Below are 8,622 nucleotides of genomic sequence, written 5' to 3'. Positions count from 1 at the left end.
AATTATATATAAATGGTAGAGTGAGTATAAATTATTACAATTGCGCTTTGTTTCGATTTTTTTTTTTTTTTTACAATTTTGTGCTGCTTGAGCGGTAGAGACATAAATGTTAATTAAGACATGTAATAATGACAATTTTAATTAATTTTTTTATATAAAATTTAGAGTTTACAAATAAAGTTGACAAACCTAATCTATTATTATAATGGGCTACGCATTAAAATTTAATTAATATCAAACCAACACAAAAGTTTTACAAATGAATACTTAAATAACCCCATAATAAAGATATATTTAATTACAAAAAATTTAAATTAACACACCAAATAAACAAAGATAATACTAATTTTTTAAAAAAAAAATTATAATCCTATAAACATTGAACATCTAATTCATATTGCATTTATAAATTTTTAAATAATATTTAAAGCATAATTAATAATTTTTAATAATATACATACCAAAAAATAATAACTAATAATACATATCTACATACATATATAATTTTAAAAAAAACAAAAAGATAAAAGCAAATAAAAGAAGAAAAAACAAGTGGTGTTATTTGAACATTAATTTCTTAATCAGTATAAGTTTTTCAAATAATAATCGATAAATTTGTATTTCGATGAGATAACACCACAAAAATAACAATCACGAGAATCCAACAATTTTTATTATTTATAAATAGATATGTATTATTAACGACTATTACTTCTAATATACGGAAAAATAATAACAAACAACTCAATACAATCATATATAGATAGACAAAATTTAATATAAAATTCGATCAAATCACCCATGATAAGACTTTGAACTTTGAGATTGGAATTTCTAAGGTCTCCTCCTTCTTGTGATTAACACTAAATCTCATAGGCATTAATTATAAACTTTTGACTTTGCTTGGAACAGGACTAATTAAGAGCTGTCGATTTTGGGGTAAGACAGTGATGACTGAAATCATGTGAAAGCTAGCTGCATAGGCCTCAATGTTTGTGGATAACATGGCACTAACATGTGAATCAAGAGTGGAGTTCAATTTCCATTAAACCAAAGCTTTAACCTTATTCTTACACTTTGAAACATGGACGAAATGTTTCGTTGACAATCTCGTGTTTACACTCCCCCACACGTCAAGCAAAACCATCCATCCACTAATTCCCTATTTGATTGTATTTTCGTTGTCAAGATTTTGATAATATGATTTGTTTTTTATATATACATGAAAGTTTACTAAATTATGATAATTAGTTTTCTCTGGTCCTATCACACATAAACCTTTCCTTGACAATTTTGGGGTGTACACTCGATCGTAAACTTTATTACATTAATTGTTTTTTTTATAATATTTTTAAAAAATTATATTTTTTAAGAGGAACTATTTAATAAAATTTAAATAAGTTTTTATTCTTTTATTGCATTTAATTAAATTCATGTATTTCTATTTTAGATCAAATAAGTTTTTATGACTAATAATTGATTAATTACAATTAATTAAAATGATAATTGTCATTTTATATCTACATGGTGTTGATGTGAAAGTGAAAAATGTCACATAATCATATTAGCATATCAAATATGTCACATAATTATGATGTGTTAGTATACCATGTTAAGTCACACAATATTGAATAACAAATAACATTTTGACTAAATCAATTATTAATTACAAAAATTTATTTAACTCAAAATAAAAATATAAGGACTTATTTGGTTCAAAATAAAAGTAAGAATTTAACTTAATGTAATAAAAGTATAAAAACTTATTTGAATTTTTCTTAATAGTTTAGGGTTTTTTTAGATATTATGCAAAAAATTCAAATAAATTTTTATTCTTCTATTACATTTAACCAAACTCATATACTTTTATTTTAAGTCAAACAAATTCATATTACTAATACTTGACTAACTATCATTAATTAAAATACCACTTGTCATTTTTTATGTCATATGGTATTAATGCAAATGGTGAAAAATGCCATGTGACCATGTCATCATACTATATTAGTATATCACATCATCACCCATATGTCAACATTATACCTGTCAAAATGGGTCTAGCCCATAGGTCGGCTCATTTTCTATTAAATATGGGGTGGGGTAGATTAGAAAATTTTGGCCCATATTAGAACCAGGCTTAAATGGGCCAGCTCATCAAATCAGTGGGTTAATGTGGGCTGAGGCAGGGCCAGCTTATGGGTTAAAAAAATAATTTTAATTAATTTAATAATTTTATATATTTAATTATGTAAAATTAATAATTTTGTTACCAATAGTATTATTTATTTTATATATTTCAATGTCTTGAATCTTCACTTGTCAAATTAAAAGTTTTAATTTAGATTAAAACTTATTATCTCTTTTTCTTTTATGATAATGAATATTAGATAATAAATTGATAATGATTCAGACTTTGAGACATCATTGCTGTCTAAACAAGATATAAATATTTTACTTGAGAATGAGGATTGAAGAGGATATAAATGAATCTTGAAATTTTTATTATTTAGTTATATACTTATGTTTATGAGATAGTAATTTGTGTTAAAGATTTAAACTTTATTATGTAATTTATTTATTTTTTTATATTTAGTATAATTTGTTTATTTATAACATGTTTTTATTATTCAATTTATGAATTAAATTATAGAATAATTTATTAATAAAAAATGTATCAAGTAGAATTATAAAAATTAATTTTAAAAAAATAAAATAAAAATGGGCTGGTCCGGCCCAACCCATATTTTCTCAACCCATAAGGGCTGAAGCCAGGTTAGGCCAGGCCAACCCATATTGACAGCTCTAGTCAACATATCACATCAACACTTATAACAAAAAATGACAAAATATGTTTTGATTAATAACAATTAGTCAACCATTAACCTAATTGACCCAAAATAAAAATATAGGAGTTTGATTGAATGAAATAGAAAAATAATGACTTCATTGAACTGTCCTTAATAATTTTTTTCTCTCATACACACATTTCTTTTTCCTATAGGTAAGGAAAATCTTAGCTAAATTAATTAGTCCCTACACTCTATAAAAAATTTAAATTTAATCTCTGTAAAATAATTTGTGTAAATTTAGTCCATATACTTTTATTTTAAGTCAAATAAATTCATATTACTAACGTTTGACTAACTATCATTAGTTAAAATATCACTTGTCATTTTTTATGTCATATGTTATTAATATAAAAGGTGAAAAATGCCATGTGACCATGTCATCATACCATATTAGTGTATCACATCATCACCCACATGGTAACATATCACATCAACACTTCTAACAAAAAATGACAAGATATGTTTTGATTAATAACAATTAGTCAACCATTAAACTAATTGACTTAAAATAAAAATATAGGAGTTTGATTGAATGAAATAGAAGCATAATGACTTAATTGAGCTGTCCTTAATAAGTTTTTTCTCTCACACACACATTTCTTTTTCCTATAGGTAAGGAAAATCTTAGCTAAATTAATTAGTCCCTACACTCTATAAAAAATTTAAATTTAGTCTCTGTAAAATAATTTCTGTAAATTGAGTCCATATACTTTTCTAATTTGTTAATTTTAGCCTAAACCCTAATATCTTTAATTGTTAAATATGCTAACTTAATGTTTTAACCAAGCTGGCATTGCACTGACTATATGCTAACATGACATTTATCATGTTGACGTAATATTGATTGAACTGACAACAATTTATGCGACATTGCACCTGCTGACATGGCATTTACTGACATGACTATCAATGGATAAATCATACCAATTAAGTATTCTAAATTTGTCCATTGATAGCCATATCAGCAAACGCCACGTCAATATTTTTCATCACAAACTATAGTCAATCTAATAAATACCATGTCAGCATGATAAACGTAAAGTTAGCATATAGTCAATGTCACATTAATAAGAAAATATTACATTATCTCAATCAATACTATGTCAGTTTGGTCAAAATAGTACGTCAACATACTTAAGAATAGAAATTTAACGGTATTAGAGTTTAGATTAAAATTAATAAATTAAAAAAGTACAAATGACTCAATTTACATAAATTATTGTATAATAATTAAATTTATATTTGTTATAAAATATAGAGACTAATATAATAATGTAATAAAAAAATTTTATATATTTTGCTAGATATAAAAACCCATTTCAACAAGGCAGTGTTCAATTTCATGCTTAGATTAAAAATTGTTCAATTGGATTAAAATTCATTAGTTGTGCAATTAAGAACACTTTTTATAATCTCTAGGGAAATTTTTAATATGGAACAGTAAGTTATTTAAAAGCAATTTAAGTTGGATTTGTATAGAACAAAAAAGTCACAATTTTGTACTCATGAATTTTCTATCATGAGGTTCAATTTTGTCAATTTGAGTTATGAGTTATGATTACGTGGTTTACATGTAAAAAAGACCCATTATAGTCTAGATTGCAATTAGAGTTATAAATTACATCATACATGTTAGTCATGTGTAAATATTTTTAAAAGAAATTATGAGAATAGCCTTCCTTGATAAAGGCATTTTAAAGATAACAATTAAAATATATTTAACTATTTTTAGCCATATTTAGTTATGACTTGATAAAAATACCCTTAAAACTATTTCAAATAAATTAAAGAGAAAATTATCAAGAATAACTTTCCTTGACAAAGGTATTTCAAAAATAACTATCAAAATAAATTTACTTATTTTAGACATATTTAGCCTTGACTTAATAAAAATGCTATTAAAACTATTTCAAATAAATTAAACCATTAATCACAATTTCTCCCCATTTGTGCTTTCGATTTCTCTCTCTCACTATCCCACTCTCTCTAATTTTATCAATTTCTCTCTTCGACATTTGTCTGCTATACTTTTAATTTCTCTCTTTTGTGCTTTTAGATTTTCTTTCCTATGCTTTCAAGACACCAAACAATGATTTTGATGTGCTTGGGTAGGTGGTTCTTTGAGAAATACGATTTTTAGGTATTTTGGATAAAATTAAAATAGTAGAAATGATCACAAATGTTCAAAATAGATTTTAATTAGATCAATTCAGGACCTAAACACCAACAAACTCCAGAATTTGAAATTTATAAACCTAGGTTTTTAGAAAAAAAAATTTCGATTTTTAGTCGATATAGGTATTTTAGATGAGAAAATTTGTGTTTTGATTTATGAAAACATGTTAGAAACACTTTAATCGATACCAAATTACCAAAAAAAAATGAAGAAAGTTGGAGAAGATTTGAAGTTTTGGTTTGTAAGTAACAACAAGATTTTAGGTATTAAAGTGTAACAAAATGTTTTTAAATATGGAGTGTAATAATAATATTTTTTCAACATGGCATATAACAATAACATTTTTTTTCAACATAACAACATAACGTGTAACAACATTTTTTAACCATAGCGTATAATATGTTTTTGTACATGATGTTAACAACAATATTTTTTTTTCAACATGGCGTGTAACATGTTTTTGTACATGAAGTGTAACAATCTAACCATGGCGTGTAACATGTTTTTATACATGGCATGTAACAATAGTATTTTTTTTCAACATGGTGTGTAACAACCTAACCATAACGCGTAATATATTTTTGTACATGGCGTGTAACAACTTAATCATAACGTGTAACATATTTTTATAAATAGCATGTAACATCATGACGTATAATTTTATTAAGAGTAATTTTGTTCAACTTGACTAAAAATAGTTAAAATTATAAAAAATGTTATTTTTTAAAATATCTTATCTTTATGGGTTATTTTTAAAAATGCCCCATATTTTTATATGCAAGAAAACCCCTTACATGCCCTAGAAATTGAAAAAATAAAATTGGCTAGTTCTGTTAATTGACTTCAAATTTTTTCAATCGAATCGGCTTGACTTAATTCATCTAATCAAGGATTTTAACTAAAATAACCATTTTAACCATCTTAATGAACTAGATTAAGCGATTTTTATCAGCTAAGTCAAGTTAAGTTAGTTTCAATTGACTTTTAGAATGCTCTATGTGAGAGTATAACCTTGGTTTTAGTTGCAAATTAATTATTATTTTGATAAATTAAATTTGTATTACAATTTAAAGGGTTTTCATATAATTTAAACAATTAAAAATTAGAGCAATATGCATTTCTGGAAAATAAATTGCCTTTGCTGATGATTTATGCATCAATTTATCCAGAGAAATTCGAGGTGATAAAGCTTCAAAGCTTTTGCAGGTAGTTATTGCATTCCTATTCAAGTAACTGATAAGAACTTGTTCTTTTGATAATTGCATAGTTTGAGAAATTTTTTTTTTTTACTATTAGTCAACTCTTTCTGAACTTAACTAGAAGACTAATCAATGTCATGTGTACCAAACTCAAATAAGCCATACCATACTTCACTCCTAAGAGCCAAAGATGAACAGAACCAATCAGCAGTGCAATTTGCTCAGGCAAAGCAAGCACCTTCAACTCACATACTTGTGTCCTGCTTAGCCAAGAAGTGTTAAAGCATGATAGGATACTAGGACTAATGTGACTTGTTACTAAACTTTATTTTCCCTATTTCAACTTCTTTGATCATTATATGTGCTTGGTTGAAGCTTTTGAAGCATGGTGGATTAGGCAGATAACTGTCATAACAAACAAGCTCTTTTTTGCTTGTTTCCAATCTAGTTGTTCTTTCATATTTTTATTTGTGATTTGCACTACGGTTAAGAAGAGTGTCAAGTTTTAATTCCTTATGTATCATAACACATTGATAAATGATTTTTATAGCTTTGTCTTAAACAATTTAATGACCAATTGAGGTGATTCGTAATTCAACTTAGTTGTTCTTCCTACTTAAAAAAAAATTTATCAAAGATAAATTCTATTTGTTTATTGTTCAATTATATTTGCCATGCTTGTCTTAAAAAAGATTGAAAGATAATTTACGATAAACTGAAGGATCATAAGATCATTGTGAATGAAGTAACAAAAGAGTAAACCAAAGATCATGCAGTAAAATTTTTAGGATAAAATTAGATAAAATAAATATTGGTGCAAATGGGTTTTTGGAATTCAAAGGGAACTAGCAAAATTAACTATATTAAATAACTATCTTTAATACTTCTTTTTGCTCTCACCACTCGTATGCAAAAAAAAAAAATTACGCGAACCTTAGAGATACTATCACGATCCACAGATCTGTGACTAGTCCAGCCCATATGGATTGCCGAGCCAATCTATGTGCCATCAGGTGTTGCCTTGGTAGCCAAACAAAGTATTCTAAGGCAACTAAAATACTTTCTAAAAATAAAGTCTTCATTGTTGATTACTTGCTCATCAAGGAGGTATAGTTTTAAGACTTTACTTTTCTTGTACTCTAAAGAAGTCTAGGTTAGATACTTCCATATTTACTTTTACTTACACACCAAGTTTAGGTCAAGTAAGTTATTATAAATAGCACACTTAGGAGTCATTATAAGGTAATCAAATCAAGTTTGTCGAATCAAGTAATTTACTTTTTACTTAGATCTTAAGTATTTTGTTTTTCTCTCATTGGAGCAATAATACTTATTTATTCTCTCGAATCTCTTTTTTCATATTTATTCATTTTACGTTTATGCGCCGATCGTCAATAAACATTATTTAAGCTTGCTCAGTCTTACGAAAACGAGACAATAGCACCGCATGAAACTTGGCTAAAATTTTAAGCCTAGATACAATGAAGTAACACCAAAATTCGTTTTGCACTTCCAAAATTAGATCATCAGACACACTACTTATATACACTTGCAAATATCTCTTCTTTAAGGATAGAACCCTTTCATGAAAGCACATTTTTGTCTGAAACACTCTTTTACATATTATAAGATATAACCTTTAGATAGAGGTAATTTTTCAATAGTTACCTTTTGAAAAAATAACTTTTCATACCATTAGACATCAATTTGAATCACAACATGAAAAGATAACTTTTTATATAATAACTTTTGAGTAATGGTGTTTTTCAAGATTTAGAAGTATTTTTCTAAATGTCACTTTATCAAGAGATATAACCTTTGAGAAAAATTACCAACAATTCGATAATCACATTATGTGATATAACCTTTCATTTTGAAAATATACCAATAATAAATTAATAAATTATACAAAACAATAAACTTAAAAAAATTGACATAAAAAAGGAAAAACATGATTTGCAATCATTTAGACATGGAGCCCTAATAAATATGTCATTTATTTTAAAACCTAGAGAGTCATTATGTTCAATCAAATAATCAAGAAAACAACAACATAGCATGAAAAAGGGCTCAACTAATTAGTATGCATAGTGAGTTGAATAAAATCAAATAAGTACATTAAAAAACATTAACAATAAAAATGTCAAAAACGGATTCAAATAAGATTGCGTGTACGTAATATGTTTATTAATGATTTTAATTTTTTAAATTGAAACCTTAAATCATATATAATAATATCAAATTAAATATCTTCTTTTGATTTGGTTTTATCTTTTTGAATTTTAGGGTTATGAAATCTAATTATAATAATTCTAACATACATATTTCCTCCGAGCACGATATTGTGGGTCTGCCATTTTTAAATTTCTGAGAGACATTCTTGAGTTTTCAATAAATT

The sequence above is a fragment of the Theobroma umbraticum genome, unplaced genomic scaffold (genome assembly GCF_002168275.2).
Source record: "Theobroma umbraticum cultivar Fairchild unplaced genomic scaffold, ASM216827v3 scaffold_20.0, whole genome shotgun sequence".
In the NCBI taxonomy this organism is placed as follows: domain Eukaryota; kingdom Viridiplantae; phylum Streptophyta; class Magnoliopsida; order Malvales; family Malvaceae; genus Theobroma; species Theobroma umbraticum.
Note: the sequence above shows the minus strand (reverse complement) of the source record.